The following is a 19,080-nucleotide window of genomic DNA, read 5'->3' as shown; positions in this document are numbered from 1 at the left end:
ATTCCATTACTGCTTCTTTCCCTTCTGACTTCATGAGGCTGATGACCAGTCTGGGGAACCGGCCGCCTCCCTCCCTGTCACTTCTGACTGGTTAGAGGTGATCAGAAGCTGCGGGCGTTTCTCTGAAAGATCCCAGTCAACCTTCGCAGTGGTGTACACGTGAAGAGTAACTGGTCAAAATGCAGCGCGGTTTCCAGAACACGGCGTGGTGTTTGGAAAGTGCACATGGAGTGGCATTTAAGGACAAGGTATGAGTGGGGTGGAGGGGGACATATGTCACTGGCTTCCATGGGGGCAGGAGGCAGGACCTCGGGATGTCTGCGCCTGGCCTGACTGACAGAATTTGGTGCTCCCGGGGCACCTGGTGAGTGGTCTGAGGTCAGAGGTGGCTCTGGTCTGGGTACTTATTTTACATCGATGCTCAGTTCACTCTTGTGCTTGGCTGATGATCTCCAGAGTCCCAGACTAGGCTGTGGAATGTCACCTGTCTAATAGATGACCTTCCCTGCATTGGGGCAGGTCAAAGGGTATATCCTGGCATGGAGGCCTTGCTGGGCACGTCTTTTCTCGCAGCATGTGTGGGCAAATGCTCTGCTTTTGGCCTGTCCTGTGCGATCGGTTAACGTGGTTCCCTGGCATTGGAAACGTGCTGAACATGCTACATTGTGTCCCATCGTTAAGCTAAGGTAAAGCTGGGCAAGGACTCTAGCTCGGATCTTCAAGGTCCCCAAGGAGCTGGCTATCCCCTGGAAAAGGACACGTGAGCGGGGCAGCTGGCTCCACCACACACCCTCCACGATGTGCCCCCAGGCCCCAAAACAGCAGGACCACACGTCCCCCGTGGGAGCCCAAATAACCCTTTCCCTCCATAAGCGGATTATCTCAGCTATATTGTTAGAGTAACAGCAAGCTGTCTAACACAACGCAGGAACTCAAACGCCTCCGGAAAGAACCGGACAAGGGGGGAGATCCTCAAGGAAACAGATGGGTGAAGAAAGAGAATACACGGAGGAGAAATTTCAATTTATTTTGCATAAGATTCACCTCGGAATCACAAAAGCCCAAACGTGCATGTCACACATCCAGTGTCCTAGACCCGTCTGGGGGGGTCTGAGCCTCTGTCCCCGAGCTCTTGACAAGCTCGTGGGTGGTCTGGAAGAAGGTGTGCCATGCACCGTCCTTTCAGAAACACCGCCCGGGAGCTGCTGCTTGATCCAGGAGAGAACTCAGACATGGAGCCCAGCGGGCCTGGCTTTGACTGTGGCATTGGCCACTGGATGGATTTCTTCACCTCCTTTAATCGGTCATGCGTCAAATCATCAGTGCACGCCCCTGATGCGTGCGGGTGGAGGTCGGACCCTGCTGTCCTCCTGGGTCTGTGACAGCAGCTCAGTGCGTCCCCGTCAGGGTGATCCTTGCTGCTACTGTTCCACTTTTAAAGTTTACATTCAGAGAAGTGCTGACGTGACTTAAATGCTGGACAAACTCATGCAAAGGAAACGGGGCAGCGGGGCCAAGATAGCAAAAGGGGTTCAGGGAGCTGCGGACAGACCGCTACCCGTGGTGACAAGCAGCTCATGCCTTCCCACCTGCGGCTTTGATGTTCTCATTCTGTGGTACATTTTCCTCCTGGAAATCTGTAACATGTCATCGGAACCTTCTTTGACACCCAAAAGTTCATGTGGACATGGGTGGGAGTGTTCTGCGTTTACCTACGCCTGCATAAAGCCACAGCGCTGCGGTTGCCCTATCAGTCCAAAGAGGTGACAGGGACCACAGGGGGAATGCCAGGAAGAGGTGCCTGAGGCTCCTGGCCCACAGTGACTGGAGCACAGAGCACGTGCACAGCTCCATTCCCCAAGCAAGATTCCACGCCCCCAAGTGGTGGTGCCACGTGGCAGAGGGCTGTGTGACCCATGAAGCTACGGTTTTTAAAATACTCTCCTGTCACCATCTTGAGATTTGTAATGTTTTTTTCGAAATTTAAAAAAAAAATTTTTACAGATCGCATTTTGGACTTAAAATCAGCACACTACAGTAACACAGTCACATCAATGTTTATAGCAGCTCAATTCACAACAGTTAAACTATGGAACCAACCTAGATGCCCTTCAACAGATGAATGGATAAAGACACTGTGGTACATAGACACAATGAAATATTACTCAGCCATAAAGAAGAATAAAGTTATGGCATTTGCAGATAAATGGATGGAATTGTAGAATATCATGCTAAGTGAAATAAGCCAATCCTAAAAGACCAAAGACTGAATGTTTTCCCTGACAAGAATGTAATGGGTTTTAAACAAGGGACATTTGAACATGTTACTTTGGTAGAGGTCCCACGGATTCTTCAACTGGTCCTGGGGGTAAATAAGCCATGGGCGGGGTTTAAACACACATCTGCTCTGACTGGTACCCTGCAGGGACTTTTCCTGCTGGTTGAGGGTGGGTTCCAGGCGAACGGAATAAAGGGTGGATAAAATAACCCAGTAAGGAAAGAGGTCATTTTAGTACCTAGGTGACAGATGGTGGCATTTTGGGATAGACTGTGCCAAGAGAACACTCTGGGCCCCATAGGAAACAGAACTTGGTATAATTTTGGCGGCAGAGCCAGTAAGACTATTAACAGCAGCAAAAGGAAGTGTCCCTGTCATGCACTTCTTCATCTGCAAGATGGCTTCTTGTCAAGCCCGAGCGAGGCTCAAGGATCCATGCTGCTGGGAGCAGAAGGCCGTACGTAGAGTTCTGGGCCCTGACCCTGGCAGCTTTCAGGCCTGGGGTCTCGTGGCCACGCCCAGGTTGCAGACTGACCAAGGCCATCCTTGCTCACGGGGTCAGAGGAAGAGCCCAGCTTGCAGCTGTGGTCCCAAGCCTGCAAGGACAGCCATTATTGATGGCGTCCTTTGTCCCGGCTTGGTAGCAGGCAGATGATAGTGAATACCTGCAGAGCGAAGAGGCCACCGTAGAGTCGGACTGTGAATACCGGCTGGCTTGAAGAAAACAGCCCAAGAAAATTGCTCCAACACCAGCCAAATGGTTATTTTTAGACGCCATTATGGTCTAGATTAGGATGGGCAGCGTTTAAATATTCATGATGGTTTCTTGTTTATTACATTTTATTCATTTATTTATTCTTGGTCCTTGGAAAATAGTACAAAGATGAATTTCATGGTTGTTTCTGAAGATTAAGTTCCGTAATTAATTTTAAACTTAACATGACCTACTGCTATTTCTTTAATCTAACTAATGAGACGTCTAAGAATTTACATGGGCCAATTAATCAACGTGACTATGGGAAGATACCAGGGCTGTGAGTCCTCAGAGTCACCAAGTCAACATTCAGATGCAGAGAACTTTCTCAAGCTTCTTTATCCCCAGCCGCGCGTCAGTCATGTTTATGCAGCGGGTGCTGTTATTTGGTTTTCATTTCTTTGAGACCATTCTGGTTATTGGACGGGGAGTGTCACGGGGTGTGGCCACAAGGAGCTGTTTCTGCGGTGGCCCCAGGATGGGCTTTCCTGGTGGGTCCGTTAAAATGGAGAAAGCTATGTTGGCCCTTCTGAAGTGAAAAACGCTTCTCCGACTCTCTGCCGTCGCCTTGGGTTGGGAGTCTGCAATCCTGTGTTGGACTGAATGTGGACTCCTGACCTGCTCACCGTCCACCAGCTCTTGACCTTCAGAAACAACCAAAATGCAACTTTTGGGTCTGCCGGGCTCTTGGGCTTTGGTGTGTCTGGGACCAGGCAGGTTCGCCATGTGTGAAGTGAATCCAAAGGCAAGAGAAGGCGGAGAGTCCCCCCCAAAGGGAAGCTGACAAAATTCCACAAAACCGTCTTTCTTCAGAATGGAACCTTCCGGTGTGAAGGAAAATTGGAGCCTCCGAAAGGAACCGGCCAACAGGCAAATGCATTTGTTTGTTTCGATTTGTGTATTTAATTGGTCTTAGAATCCACTTTAAAAATAGATAAATATTTTCCTTGGAAATGCAAATACTTCCTGCATTTATGAAGGGGGAAAAAAATAAACCTCAGCTCTGTTGGCTTTGCATGTCCAAATGTGGGCGGGACACCACGTGGGATGGAGCAAATGATGAAATCGCCCCGGCTGGGACCTGGGTCCAGCCCCAGCCACGACTGGGGGCCACACACTCCCCCAGCCTCAGGGCCTCTCTGGACCATCAGTCCCACAGGGAAGTGGACGCTGGAGCTTCTCCTGCCTGGGCCAGGTCCACTTCCAGAACCTACTTCTTTGTCTTTCATTTCTTATGTTTTCAGTAACTTAACAGGATTTTTAAAATGTACTATCGTGAAACATGGTTCAGGACTTTTCCCAAATCATCTCACTTTCTCACTTTCTCCCCCATATATTTTTTTTTTTCTTTTACCCTCTGGTGAACTTTGGAGGCAGATCTAAATGTTTGCCCAGAGGAATTTAATTAGAGGTTTATTGATCTTGCCTCACATTGATCCATTGTCCTTCTGTCTTCGGGTTGTTTATAAACCTACAAACTTGCATTTAAGTGTTTACAGGCACAGATTATATAAACAATTATTGCAGAGTCAAGAAAACATATAATCACAAAATGAGTTGGTTGTTGATACTTTTAAGAGATATTGGACTTGGCGGAAAAGGGGCAAAGAAATGTGAACACAGTCCACAACCTACACACATAAACAAGTCAAATCTAACCCACGTATTCAACCCATGTTTCTCCCTAACAGAAAGCATGGATGTGTGTGGGGTGTGAGGGTTGCATCGGCTAATTTTGAGAATTATTTGAATCGCAATACTGTAACTCTTAGAGCTTCCATGTAATTCCATTCTTCACTAAGTAATGCGACTTGTTCCTGCCAAGCCAGCCCACATATTCCAAACATTGAGACACAATTACAAAAGGCTGATGAGCTACATAGTTTGCAGAGTTATCATAGCTCTCAGGAACCATTCTGAGACCCCTGTGGATTATTCTATCGTTACCTTATGGTATTCTAGAAGAACGGTTAGCATTTTTCTGATTTCAAACTCAATTTTCCCTTAATAAAAAGGTCAAAGGATCTTCACAGAAGTTGAGTACTGCAAAGTATTTGCCCACATATGGTTTTTTCCCTTCCTTCTGAATAGTCAGTGCTCCATTGGAAATGGGATTCGGGATCAGACTCAGAAACACATTACTGGGAGATACAGTCAGAGCTTTCAAGACAAAATGGCGCCCATTGCATGATTCTACTTCTCTGAATTCCCAAGAGTAGTAAATTCCTGAAGACAGAAACTGGAACAGTGGTTGCCTGGGCCTGGAGTTGGGGTCATGGGGTGCTGGTGTTTAAGGTGTCAGTATATTTGTTTAAGAAGTTGAGAAAGATCTATAGATGGATGGTGGTAGTCGTACCACAGTAGTGTGAGCGCCTTTAGTGCCACGGAACCACACACTTAACCATGGTAAAGGAAGTGCTTTTTTAGGTTACGTATATTTTCCAACAATTAAAACAAAAATATTCAAAATATTCTGACACCCCACCCCCACTTATTTTTCAGCTACAGGCTATTCCTATATGGTTAGTTCAAAACACTGGATTCACAGGTCAGGTTGCAAAATTGATATACCAGATGTTCACACTGAGGTGTGATAGAGATTCTTAGCACAAAGCAGAAATCACAGGACAGACTTTAAGGATCTTAATACTTTCTTAATAACTGAGAAAGTCTAAGCCACAATAAACCTTGACATAGAGCTGTCATTCCTCTAGAGTAGCACTGTCTCGAAAACTCAGTGTCACTCACACACTCAGTTTTAAACTTTCCAGTAGCCATGTTTAAAAGAGCAAAATGAAGTAGGTGAAATTAATTTTAGTAATACATTTCATTTAATCATGCATATCTATATGATGATCATATCAATATATAATCAATACAAAATTATTAATTAGATATTTTATATTCATTTTTTTCAGACTTTGAAATTTGGTGTGTGTTTATAGTAAAAAGTACATTTCAATTTGACACCAAATTTTCATTGAAAAAATTTTTTAAATTAAATTTTTTTTTTTAATTCTGCAGTGCCAGAGATGGAACCCAGGGCCTGTACGTGGTAGGCAAGCATTCTACCACTGAGCTATATCCCTAACCTCATGGAAATTCTTTATATGTATTTAGATTTCTTGAAACTTAAAGTAGTTGAAAAAGCAGATTCATATACCCAAGTTGTTCCACATATGTGACAGGTTGACATATTTGACTCCATGGAAATGTTATAGGCCAGACAATATGGGCAGTGACTAAACAGACTCCATTCTACCTTGAGACTCTATGTTATGTAGGAAATCCTTCTCCCGTGGGAACTCCTGCCTCTGTACCTGTCAATGGTTGCTTAGCATGACTTGTTTGGCAATAGAAAATGACGAAATGGCAATTCTTGTATAATGAGAAGTTGTACTCCTTTTGATTCCTAGTTTCCTAAACAATGTGCCATGTCAACTGTGATGTCATCAACAACTGTCTAGATGTTAGTGACCATTCTTTAGTTTGTACCTAAGTAAGGTCATTCTGACCCACTTCCCCCTCTGCTGATGATTTCAGATCCCATGATATTAGTTTATAATTTTGAATCACAGCAACAAACACTTAATGATTGATGTGTTGACTTATGGTATAAAAACCCCTACAACCCTATCGGTGCTGTTTCCCAAGAGCTGGCCAGCTAATAAAGACTCTCAGATTTGGACTTCTCAGTGGTGATTGGCCTGTTCCTAAGTTGCGCCCCATAACACCTAAAACTTTTCTAATAACTGAATTAAATGACAAGAAAAATTATCCCCTTTACTCTTTGTGTCTGCATTAACAAAAATGGTTCATTTCTTTTAACAGAATCGATTTGACTTTGGAGCAACTCCTATCAGTTTCATATCTGTGTAGGTCAAAATTAAATAAATTCACCAATCTTGGGTCAATTCAGGATTATTAAAATCAAATTAAAATTATATGACCTATATTGAAAAACAACTGTAAAGTTTCCTAATATTAACAAAGTATTCTTCAATTTTTTCTTGTAGTTTCTACAACCAATTTATTTAATACTAGCAATTAAATATTTTCAGCATATTGACTTATGTTAGAAAATCATCATTATCGATTTGTTCTATAAGTTACATTTTAACATAAATTCTCATACTTGTCAACTGAGGTCACAAGGGTTTAGAAGCTCCAGATTTAGTTTGTTCACGTGTAGTGAGATATTGCTATAAAATATAAATTGTTCTGCCATTTTTGTTTTTGATTTCTAAATATTGGGAAAACACTCATTTTGTCTCGGGAAAATCTTAACCTGGAGTAAAGTTTTTGTATATGTCTCCCATGATCAATCAACGAGTTGGGAAGGTGCACCAGATCTTTAAATATGTGGTCTTCTATTACTATCAGCAGTTTCTTAAACAACTGGCAATGACTTCTAGCAGATTGAATGGTGTTTTTGTTTTTTTTTTTCGTTGTTGTTTTTGGTACCAGGGATTGAACCCAGGGGTGCTACCCCCTGAGCCACATCCACAGCCCATTTTTTATGCTTTATTTTGAGACAGGGTCTTGTTAAGATGCTTAGGGCCTTTCTAAGTTTCTGAGACTGACTGAATCTGCAATCCTCCTGCCTTGGCCTCCCAAGGTCTGGGATTACTGTCCTGTGCCACCATGCCTGGCTGGATAATTTTTAACAACTCCACCCTTGACTCTGCTTGAAAAAACTAATCACAGACATTTTCAATATGAATTTTATGGTGAAGCAGAACAATAAAGGTATTTCATATCTTGCTTTAAAGTTGCATTAACTTGGGATTTTTGACCTAACATACCTGGAATACCATCCATCATAAGAGAAATAAAATTTTTACGACTAGCTGAAATTCTTCCTTGGCACATACAAAAAGTGGAAAATTATCTAACAAGTTCAGTAAAAGAAACAATAAAAGCAGACTTTAAGACAGAATATACTACTAATGGAGTGTATTACATATAACTCATTTAAAGCTAAAATATTTGTAATTTTTTTATATTTTGAATCATTTGCTCTTTGATACAGTTAGAAAAGTCTGGCATTCTCTGGGCGATTCCTTGCAGGGTTAATTGAAGTTTCATTTTTTTTTTCCTGTTCTGTTCTTTTTCATGATTTTCTAGCACAATTTTCATAAAGGATTTTAATTTCTTAACCATGTCTCCAACTAAAAAAAAAATTCTTTTAATTTTAAAATGCTGCACTGTAAGCTGTTTGTAGTTGGCCAAAATTACAAGACAAGATCTTTTTTAAAACAACATGTCAAGTTTGTGGGACACTTAATGTAGATTTTAGGTGACTAAAACCACTGATTCCCATTTGTGTTTTGAAAGGAAACAGTTACTGATGTTACTGAACGATATTTTATAAGGGACATCATGACAGAATGTACCTGAAAGGAACAGACACAACCATTCTCAACTCTGAGTCACAGAGAGTTGCTTCTGAGAGTTCAGTGTGCGTGAAGTTTGAAGGCTATATTCAACTTCCATGATGAACGTTCCTGGGTTCCTCCGCCATATCTATCTTGGGCATGGAGTGGGAGAGGTAGCAAATATACTGTGCATCTATTTTGGAAAAATCACCCATCTGGGATTGAGAAGTCTGACTGCTTACCATCTGTAACACTGGGTAAAACACTTAGGTTCCCTTTGTCTAAACCTAGGTAATGTAATTGCTAAACATGGAGCTGAGACGCTCTATGGCCCAGCTACCCAAACCATCTCATAGTCTTTCTCTATGTGCTGCAAATTCCTTTATCCACTCACGGCCTTTTCTGCCTTTGCAAAAATTCTGCTGCTTTATGACATGGCTTCTGTTTGCTGGGGCACTGCTTCTGAGGGGAAGCACCTTTGTGACACCCTTGGGCTCCTTTTACCAATTCCGACGGGCTCAAGCTCTGCAGATTTCCCAGGTGAAAGTCCAAAGAGCTGCAAGGGATTGGTCAGCTCAGCTCTGTCACGGTTAGCATGGGGCTGGCTAAGCTGCTGGGTAGAATATTCCTCCCTGCACCCGTCAGCTGTGGAAACAAGGTCATGGCCTTGTGCATCAGTGGTTATCCAGGTGGTTCCCGTAGAAGAAGGGGCAGGCAGGAAGGCACTGGTTGACATCTGAATATAAGGGACTCGCCTAGAAACCACTGTCGCTCTTATTCCCACATATCCTTGACAGCATCGTTTAAAAGATTTAGAAGAACCTACCGAGGATGCAGAGAGGTTAGTGAAGGAAGATGCCTCTTCCTGGCCCTTCCCTTTCCACCATGCTAAGCCTTGTCTTCACTGCACATTCTACCACTGAGCTACCTCTCCAGCGTTCTGTGAAGGTGAATTCTGAATCCCAACATAGAAGAAAAAGAAAATAAGACTTCAATTTTATCACTGCCCCCCGACCTAATTATGTCCCAATTAGAATCTCCCCTGCTGCCATCTTCTGTTCATAAACACTGCAGAACACACCGCCCTTTGGCTTGTCTCCTGCACAGACTCCTGCACAGACTCCTTCTTTGGCAAAATACCTTTGGCTGGCCTTCCTGCAGGCAACCCTCCTCTGCTGGTTTGCTCCACACCCACTGGGAGGACACAACACAGTTGGCCCTTCCTATCTGTGTGCTCCGCCTCTGCAGAGTCAATCCACCCTGGATGGAAAACATTAGTTTGCAACATTATGCCTGTACTGACCACGTACAACTGTATGCATAGCATGTACCTGGTTATTAAAAGTAATGAAGAGGTTATTTAAAGTTTCCTGGACATGTGCACAGATTGCGAAAGCTGTACCATTTCACAGAAGGGACTTAGCATCTGCGGATTTTGGCACCTGAGGAGGGTTCCTGGAAACCCCCCCCCCCCCAATACGGTTACTTTTATGTGCATTATGTCAGGAAGTCTGTTCTAAAACATTGCCCGGTATTTAAAGTACTCCCTAAGTATTTTAGTTAACTATGATGTTCGAGCTCACTTCCCAGAACTGACTGACGACTTCTAATCAATTCCATTTGATTTGAGTAAACGTTGAATTCTGCTGTGCTAGATGACACAGAATAAAAACAGGAACAAGGTATCTACGCTGCCCTCAAGAAATGTACAGTCTAAAAGGAACTTTGGGATGCGTCACTCGTGACCCGTAACACAAAGGGGAGTGTGGTGTCCTGAGAGAGGTATAGATTCCCTAAACGTTTAAATGAGTATTAAAATAAAGATTAAAATCTGTGTTAGTTGAATCCATATTTAATACACGGCTCTGAGCTGATTTACAGGGATTGCTGATTTCCGCGTCATAAATGTGCCCACCACGACTCCTTTGAAGCGACCAATCTGAAGTGGCAGAGCACAGGCAAAGCTGGCAGAGACACGGGGTGGCCCCCCATGATCCGGCATCTCTACTGCACACACGGAGTTTGTCTTCATGATCTCGAGAACACAGAGAGTAGTAAAGTGGTACAAAACAGCCAAGCGCACTCTCGTCTTTGTTTTTTAATATGATTCATTGAATTCTAAGTTTACGTGGTTTGACTTTTAGTAGCGCGTTTAATGACTGGCTTTGCGATGGAACAGCTGCTCCTCTGGAGCGGGCAGCGAACTGCTCGCTGCTGGCCAGGAGCTGCGAGGAGCTGGACTCTGAGTCAGAAGGAAGCCCTGGAGTTCCGGGGAGCCTGAGAGCCCAGGTGGGGTTCAGCCTCTGGACCTCAGGGCGGAGGAGGGAGGAATACCCTCAAGAAAGACAATCGGCAACCAGAAGTGGAGACGCAGCACGTGGGCAGGAGTGGAAATGGTGAGCAGCCGTTCCTGTGATGGAAACCGGCCAGACTCCACCTAACGCGGAGCCACCAGGTGAAACCCAGGACAGTGGCCACAACAGCAATTGTGATGACAGCCGATATGCTGAGCCATTTGCAGTGCCGGTGCCAGGTACAGCCCTAACCAGGTCGCTGTTCGTCATCCCTTGCGCAAACCTCCCGGTTTCCTAATTGACCAGTTGCTGGGTGGCCGGTGTCTTTCCTGGGTGAGGCCGCTGCCCTCCTGGCCTCACCCAGCCTCCCACTGGCCACTGCCTCTCCCACGCCTCAGCAGGGCCACCAGGCGTCCATAAACACGTCTCTGCACCTATGACTCACGCGTGTGACTACAAAGCACAGGTGACCACACCTCTCAGGCAAGGTGGGGAAGAACACGTTCCTGTGCAGACCCCTCCTCTGTGCTGAGTGTGGACACAGCCCACCTGATCCACGCCTCCATAGCCTGCTGACGCTCCCGGGCATCTGAGAGTCGGGGACCTATTACTACGAGCAAGACTGTCCCTCGACCGACAGCAAGATGGGAGACGACTAGTTCTGGAGCCAAGGATTTGCTGTTCATAGAAACTGCAGATTTAAAATGTCTCTGAAAAATTTGTTTAAAGTCAGGGTGGAACTGAACAGGTGTCAAAACGGTTGTGCTACCGTCTCCTGTGCACGAGTTCTGAGCGGTTTGAACGATAAGAGAAAGGGACCTGGTTTTGTTCTTCTACCAGTTTCTCTCACATTCTTGGAAGCAATCTTGTTTCTCATAATTTCAGGTTAAAGAAAAAATATGGAAGCATAAGACTATGGTCACCCAGATTCCAAGCACATGGCGGGGTCGGGGCGGGGGGGATGCGAAAGCCAAAGGAAGATGCAGGAGAGTCCAAATTCTGCAGGACTAGTCACTCAGATTTTATCCAAAGACCCATTTGTTCCGGTGACATTCACCTGTGCAGATCTTGGGCAAGGCATCTGCCTGGGGAGAAGCAATTCCAATGGCTCTCGTTGGAAATTTGTTTTCAATTCAGATGCAATGTCCGCGTGGCCGGGAAGTGACAGTAGCTGGGTACTACTGAGCTCTGGGAAGGCTCACGCCTCACGCCCCTCACCAGCGCCAGCGCCAGCGTTAACCAAGAAACTGGACAGCTACAGATGCTCCCAAGAGTAACACCAATACACTGTGTCCCTGCGTGCGTGGGGAGGGGACTAACCGGGGGATGCCTTGTTTTCTTACAATTTGCAGCTTGGCTTGCTTCTCCAAAACATCCCAAAGGCGAATACTCTTTGCCTTCTCCAATAAGATACGCTGAATTACAGCAACATAATTTTCATGTTCAAGATAAGCCCAGTTGTTCGCTGAGGGGCGTACGGAGACTACGACTCTGGAATAATCACCCCACCCACCCCTGCCAATAAACAAGTTGAGTGAACTCAATTTTCCCTAATTTATAGTCAGCCTGTTTAAATTATTGTTATTTGGCCAGGATCAGTTCATAGGGATTTAATTGTGCTTGTAAATCGAGTTTTTTTTTTCCCCCAAATTCATCTCTTTATTCACTTCATTTCAATCCCCCATGCCTCGTTTTGCATATGCTCCAAAACATATCAATAATTTATGCCACAATGCTTTGTTTTCTCCTCTTTAACTGCACACATGTTCTGCATTGTAGGGACAGCACAGGAACTGTGTGCATAGAGAAGTCTTGCATTTTTCATGAAAATTGGTTGGGGCCACGTGGCATTTTACAGATCTTTTGAAAGAAGAACAAATCGATTTTTCAAACAGCTTTCAGAACTGAATAAAAGCAACTATCATGTAAGCACTAACGAAGATAAGATTGCCGAGTTGGGTGTGTTGTGTTCAGGAACAAGTGCAGCATCTCCACGCCTTATCTCCTCCTTCCAGGCACCTGCAAGGAGGGGCTCATCACCTACGCTTTGCACAGAAGGAAACCGCTCAGCAGGAAAGTCACATGCTTAGCGTCACAGAGCTCGGAAGTGACAGTGAGGGACTTCAACTCCAGCCTGCAAACATCAAAGCCCAATGGCCTTCCCATGAAATCACTTAAGTAACTTTCTCACATTTGAGCTGCACAGATGAATCAATTTCGTTTTAACTCTGGATCTAGAACTTGAAACCCTCACTTTAAAAAAAAAAATTGTTTTCATCTTGTCTGTCCAACTTTCTCCTTTTGGGTGGCTCTTAGCTAGATTTGGTAATGGACCCCAGGTGCTGAGGGAATTTGCAGTGGAGAAGGGGGAGACAGAGACCCCTCCTAGGCTGCTGTCTAGTGGGGTTGTGCAGATCTTCCTGAGCTGATATGAAGCTGATACAGGATGCTCATCCAGTTACTGTTTATCGACCTCCAAGTGCATGCTGTGTCAGGTCAGTAGACTGCATTCCATGCACAAGACATGCCCCACCTCCTTTTTTGTCAATAAAGTTTTATTGGAACACAGCCTCATTCACTCACTATGTATGAGCTATATGGCTGTTTACATCCACAGTGACTTGAGTGACTGAGACCCCACAGCCTGCAAAGGGGAAAGCATTTACTATCTTTCCCTTTAGAGAAAAATCTGTTGACCCCATGCTTGATAACTATTGAAACAGACCCACCTCTCCCCTGGTGAAGTTGAGAGTCTTGTGAGAGAAACATCAGTCCAGTGACCACCATATTAAAAACTGTGACATGCACCATGAAGTTCAGAGCAGCAGAGTGAACAGGACTCCACTGGGCTTGTCACTTGTTGCTGGTTCTCAAATGTCAATCATTTGGGCCTTGTTCATCTACATTTGAATGACAAAAATTTTATTCATTCAAGTTCAACGAGTATGTACTGAATTTCACCCAAAGCTGGAGACTTTCTCAGGCTGTGCTGAGGATACAGAGTGAACAACATCTGGTAGCTGAGGTTCCATTTGGCAACTCTGTGGCCTTATTTCTCCGGAGTCCAGGAAATGAGCGAGAGTTCTATTTATTCAGGCCCATCAACCACCAGGCAGAGTGCACGGTTAGGTCTGGCTCCTCTGGAACTGGTCCTGCACCTTATGATTATTCCTCTTTTACAGAGGAAACTAGTTTGACTGGGTTTCTGTTACTCAGAACTCCCCAAAACTTGGAGTCCTGAGACTAAGTCAGCTCTGTGAGCACGTGGCTTTCCAGGCTTGATGGCGGGGAAGCCATGGAACCAGATGCTGGGAATGGCTTTGCTGTCGCCGACCACGTCTGTCCCGGTTCTGGTCTTGCCTCTTCACATCCCTATCCGTTCCTTCTGACCTCACCTTCGAGGACTTTGCGGTTGCGTCCCCAGCACTCTGCCTCATTGCCTCCATTCCGATTGCCTGCTGCTGAAGTGCACCTGAACGTCCCAGCGGCCCCTGAAGCCTAACAGGTCCCAGAGAGGACATGTCAAGCTCCTGCATCCCTCTCTGCTCGCTCCTCATCTTGACTACATCCTGGGAGGCAAACAGGACAAGAGAGACAGCTGACAGCCCCCCACCCATCACACCCGGGAGGGGAAATAGCTGCAGGGTTAGGTGTGGACCACGTGGTGACCACATGCAGGTGAATGTGGAGGACAAGGGTCACTGTGGCACTGCGGATCAGCAAAACCAGTTTGGAAATCAGTATGGAGGTTCCTCAAAAGATGAGGCATGGAACCACCATGTGACCCAGCTGGACCACTCCTCAGTATCTCTGCTAAAGAATTAAGGTCATCCTACACAGTGACAGCTGCATTCCCATGTTTACAGCAGTACAATTCACATTAGCCAAACTAAGGAACCAGGTTAGGTGTCCATCAACAGACAAAGGGCCAAAGAAATTGGTAGAGAGACACAGGAAGCTTTATTTAGTCATAAAGAAAAATGAAAGTATGGCATTTGCAGGAAAATGGATGGAACTAGGACCATTATATTAAGCGAAATAAGTCAAATACAGAAGATCAAGGTTAGCATTTTTCTCTTATATGTGGGAACTAGAGAAGTAAAAGGGAAAGAAATGTGGAGATCATATGAAAATCAAAGGGAAATCAGTAGAGGAAAGGGGATATACTGAGGGATAATATTGGCCAGATTTTATTTTTAAATCAGGTGCATGTATAAATATGTAACAACAAATCCCACCGTTATATACAACCATAATGCTGCTGAAGTGCACCTGAACGTCCCAGCGGCCCCTGAAGCCTAACAGGTCCCAGAGAGGACATGTCAAGCTCCTGCATCCCTCTCTGCTCGCTCCTCATCTTGACTACATCCTGGGAGGCAAACAGGACAAGAGAGACAGCTGACAGCCCCCCACCCATCACACCCGGGAGGGGAAATAGCTGTAGCTATAAAAAAATGTGGGAGAACTCAGAAAACTTAACACCAAAAAGACAAATAACCCAATTAATAAATGGACTAAAGAACTGAACAGACACTTCACAGAAGAAATATAATCGATCAACAAATATATGAAAAAAATGTTCAACATCTCTAGCGATTACAGAAATGCAAATCAAAACAACTCTAAGATTTCATCTCTCCAATCAGAATGGCAATTATCAAGAATACAAGCAACAATAAATGTTGGCAAGGAAGTGGAGAAAAAGGTACATTCGTATGTTCCTGGTGGGAATGCAAAATGGTGCAACCATTATGGAAAGCAGTATGGGGACTCCTCAGAAAACTTGGAATGGACCCACCATTTGACCCAATTAACCCACTCCTTGGTTTGTACCCAGAGAACTTAAAATCAACACACTCCAGTGACACAGCCACGTCAATGTTTATAGCAGCTCAACTCACAATAGCTAAACTATAGAACCAACCTAGATGCCCTTCAACAGATGAATGGATAAAGAAAATGTGGTATATAGAAATACGATGGAATATTACTCAGTTTTAAAGAAGAATGAGATTTTGGCAATTGCTGGAAAATGGATGGAGTTAGAGAATGTCATGCTAAGTAAAATAAGTCAAACCCCAAAACCAAAGGTTGAATGTTTTCTCTGACATGCGGATGCTAATTCACAAAAAGGTGAGGTGGATAGGCCAGTACAGTTACTTTAGGTAGAGGTGAGTGAAGGGAGGGGAAGGGGTATGGGGTAGGAAGAATAGTAGAGTCAAACAGGCATGATGACCTTATGTACATGTATGACGGCATGACCCATGTGATCCTGCAACATGTGCAATCAGAAAAATGAGAGATGACACTCCATTTATGTATGAGCTATCAAAATGTATGAATGCATTCTACTGTCAGGTGCAACAAATTAGAACAAACAAAATAAAAAAAAAAATAAACACGGGGAAGAAAGGACGCCCAGGTGAATTTGCATTCTCTGTCCTTCACGCAGCTCACTATGATTTCAAGGACAGGCCCCTCCAGTCCCTCCTGACTCTGACCTCTGTCTCTCCTTCACTCTCCCTTGTTTCTCTGGTTCTCAGACCTGAGCTCCTGAACTTGGTCTGTATTTCTGGGTTGTATGTCATCCTGGCTTCCTGTCCGGATGTTGGTCCTCCGCAGGGTGAGACCACTCTACAGTGAACGGGCACTGAGCACTCGGTGTTTGGCGCCTGTTCTCTAGTGCAGTCCTCATGTGGTCCTGTGATTTGCTATTATAATTATTGTTTTCCAGATGAGGAGGCCGGGTGCCAACAGGTCTAATTACCTTGTCCACAATGGCGTGGCCTGTGTGGGTTTGGAGTCAGGATTCCAAGCAGGCGTGTCTGGCTCCCTGCATGATTCCTCCTTCCAATGACTGGGAACTGACTTCGGTTCCCGTGTTTCTCGCTTATACTAGGGTGGGTGCGCTCTCCTTACAACCCACCTGGGCCTCTGTGCCAGGAATCAGCACAGGCTTTCCGTAAAGGGCTGGGTAGTAGGCCTTTCAGGACCTACACACTCTGTCACAACTATTTCTGCCCCATTGTGGTGTGAAGGGCCCTAAACAATACATTGGCACTGTGCATGGTGATATTCCCCACAGCATCTTATTTATGGACATAGAAATTTGAATTTCATGTAATGTTCACATGTCACCAATTATTCTTATTCTTTTGGTTTTTTCCAGCCATTAAACAAATGTAAACCCATTCTTAGCTCCTGAACCATATGAAAACAGGCAGAGGGCCCAAACCAGGCCCTTGGGTCATGGTGTGCCAACCCCTGTTCTATGCCACATTATTTGACTTCTGGTTTAAACTTTTTCTGAAAGTCTGAGTCATTGGCTGCCATTTGTGGCAAGTTTACTCCAAGTCTACGTTCTGAACATTGTTATGTGTATTAGCTGTTGCAATAACCTTCCTAGATGTCCCCACAAGGGAGGTGTGGGGACCACATTCATTTGACAGATGAAAATGAGCCCTGTAGAGGGGAACCGCGTTATTACCACGGTTGTACTGAACTAATAAATGGTGTCCTGTTCAGAGCCCAGACGGTCCGACCCCAGGGCTGGCGTCTCTAGACGAAGTTGGGCTTCCTCTCTGGCTCCTGTGAGATAACGTATATTCAAGGGTTTTGCAAACTAGAAAGGGCTATATAAATAGAAGTTAATTGCTATTGTAATTATTCGTGTTACATCTTCGTCCAGGTTTCTGAAGGGATTGGATTGCAATCAAATCGATGTTAATCAAAATGAAAACACTCAGGCATGCCGTGGGATGGTATCTATTTTTCTGTCCATCTTAGCAGTAAACACATGCAAGCTTTGAATTTCCATCTCGGAGGAGCACGGAGGAGCCGGCCTCTTCTGTACAATGCTCTCCGCTCCCATCGCCCCGAACTTGGCCTGATGCCTCTGTGCTGATTTAAACCAAAATGAAGCTGCAGATAGAAGTGGCATATCAATAAGGCTTGTGATTAAGTTTTTGTAAATCTTTTCTTTACTTCTATTTCTTTCGGGTTCTTAAATTAGATAGCAGGAGAGACGTGATTTAATTATTGAGACTACTTTGGAGCCAAATGGAAAATTATACTACTACTTACTCAGATGCCAGAGTAATTAGAGCCCAATTATTTCTCTCATTTGGCACTAATGAATGAAGATCAATTAAAAAAATAATGTAACTGTGAATTGCTTTTATTGAGCAGAGAACTCTAAGCAGCTGAAATGGTCGACTCTCCCACTAATTGAAAATACTAAGGGACAGCAACCCAAAATGTGATTGTCTCCACACGACTGTAGAGCAGTTAGATTCTCCAAAATCAAGCAGATGGCCCAAGCTGTGCTTTCGAGCCAGTTCCTGGGTGCAGTGCACTGCTCTTTCTTCCCCTGGGAGAGTCAAACATGGCTCAAGACATTTTTACTTCCCTGGAGATAACATGAGGTTTGCTGGTGGGACTTTATCCTGACTTCTGGGTGGGTCTTGCTTGGGGTAAGATGGAATGTCTGATTTGCTTGGCTCTTTCCTTTTTCTCCTGATTAGTATATCCATTTCATCAAATGCATTCTGAAAACAGCATCTATTTTACTGTAACAATCTGATTGAAAGCGACATCCCTTGATTAAATTTTTAGATTCGCTCTAAGGGGGCAGGGACTTACCTGCTCCAAGATGCTTTAGAGTTCAGACTTTGCCTTTCAAACATCTGGGTATACAGCTACCACGAAGACGAGGCTGTGCTTTCTTCCAATTTTGTCGTTTTATTTTATCTAGCATTTATGTTTTTGAGGTGGGTGATGCAAGAATGGCAATTCTCTGGGTTTGTCCGAAGTCTGCATAAGCTTTGTTCTGCAGTAGGAAATGGATTAAGGAGGGAAGGCAAACAGGTAACAAACCCCCGCCCCGCCCCGCCCCGCCCCACCACACGCTGACTCACCTCACAACCGGGACACGAGTCCCTCCATTATTCTATTGTACCCTCAATCGACTGTTGGAAGGAACCAGAAGAGGTTCCATTCTCTACATGCAAATCCAAAATAAATAAAATAAAATGCCACCAGAGCTGCAGGGACATCAAAGCACCTTAACCAGAGTGGTTGAACCCCGCTGTGGTCCCACAGGGCCACTCCTGGGAGTAGTCCTGAGTCATGATGAAGGACAACCTCGAAACCTCCTTCTCTTAGCATTTCCCCAAGTGCAGAAGGGCTGGGTGTGGCCAACATGAGTCAGCTGTGGTCACTGGGGCTTGGCCAGGTGGCTGGACGAGTGTGAACTCAGAAGAATGAGCCCCCTTGTTCTGGTGCCTGTCACCGGATTTGTATGGTGCGGGTACTCTGATGCCGAGGCCCAGGGATGGGGATTCTGAACCGAGTGGCCAGTTCTGGCTTGAGCCTTTC

At 44.8% G+C, this 19,080-nt stretch overlaps 1 long non-coding RNA gene across 1 annotated transcript; it reads right to left on the bottom strand.

Annotated features, from left to right (window-relative positions):
- Nucleotides 1–17,515: 17,515 nt before the first annotated feature.
- On the bottom strand, nucleotides 17,516–18,757 carry LOC124970979 (uncharacterized). The gene is made up of 3 exons (XR_007106242.1): nucleotides 18,621–18,757; nucleotides 18,346–18,532; nucleotides 17,516–17,625 (listed from the first exon to the last, which is right to left on the bottom strand). It is a non-coding gene; the product is annotated as an uncharacterized LOC124970979 (long non-coding RNA).
- Between the last annotated feature and the right edge of the window lie 323 nt (nucleotides 18,758–19,080).

The sequence above is a fragment of the Sciurus carolinensis genome, chromosome 19 (assembly GCF_902686445.1).
Source record: "Sciurus carolinensis chromosome 19, mSciCar1.2, whole genome shotgun sequence".
Classification (NCBI taxonomy): domain Eukaryota; kingdom Metazoa; phylum Chordata; class Mammalia; order Rodentia; family Sciuridae; genus Sciurus; species Sciurus carolinensis.
Note: the sequence above shows the minus strand (reverse complement) of the source record. Positions and strands in the feature narration are given on the sequence as shown.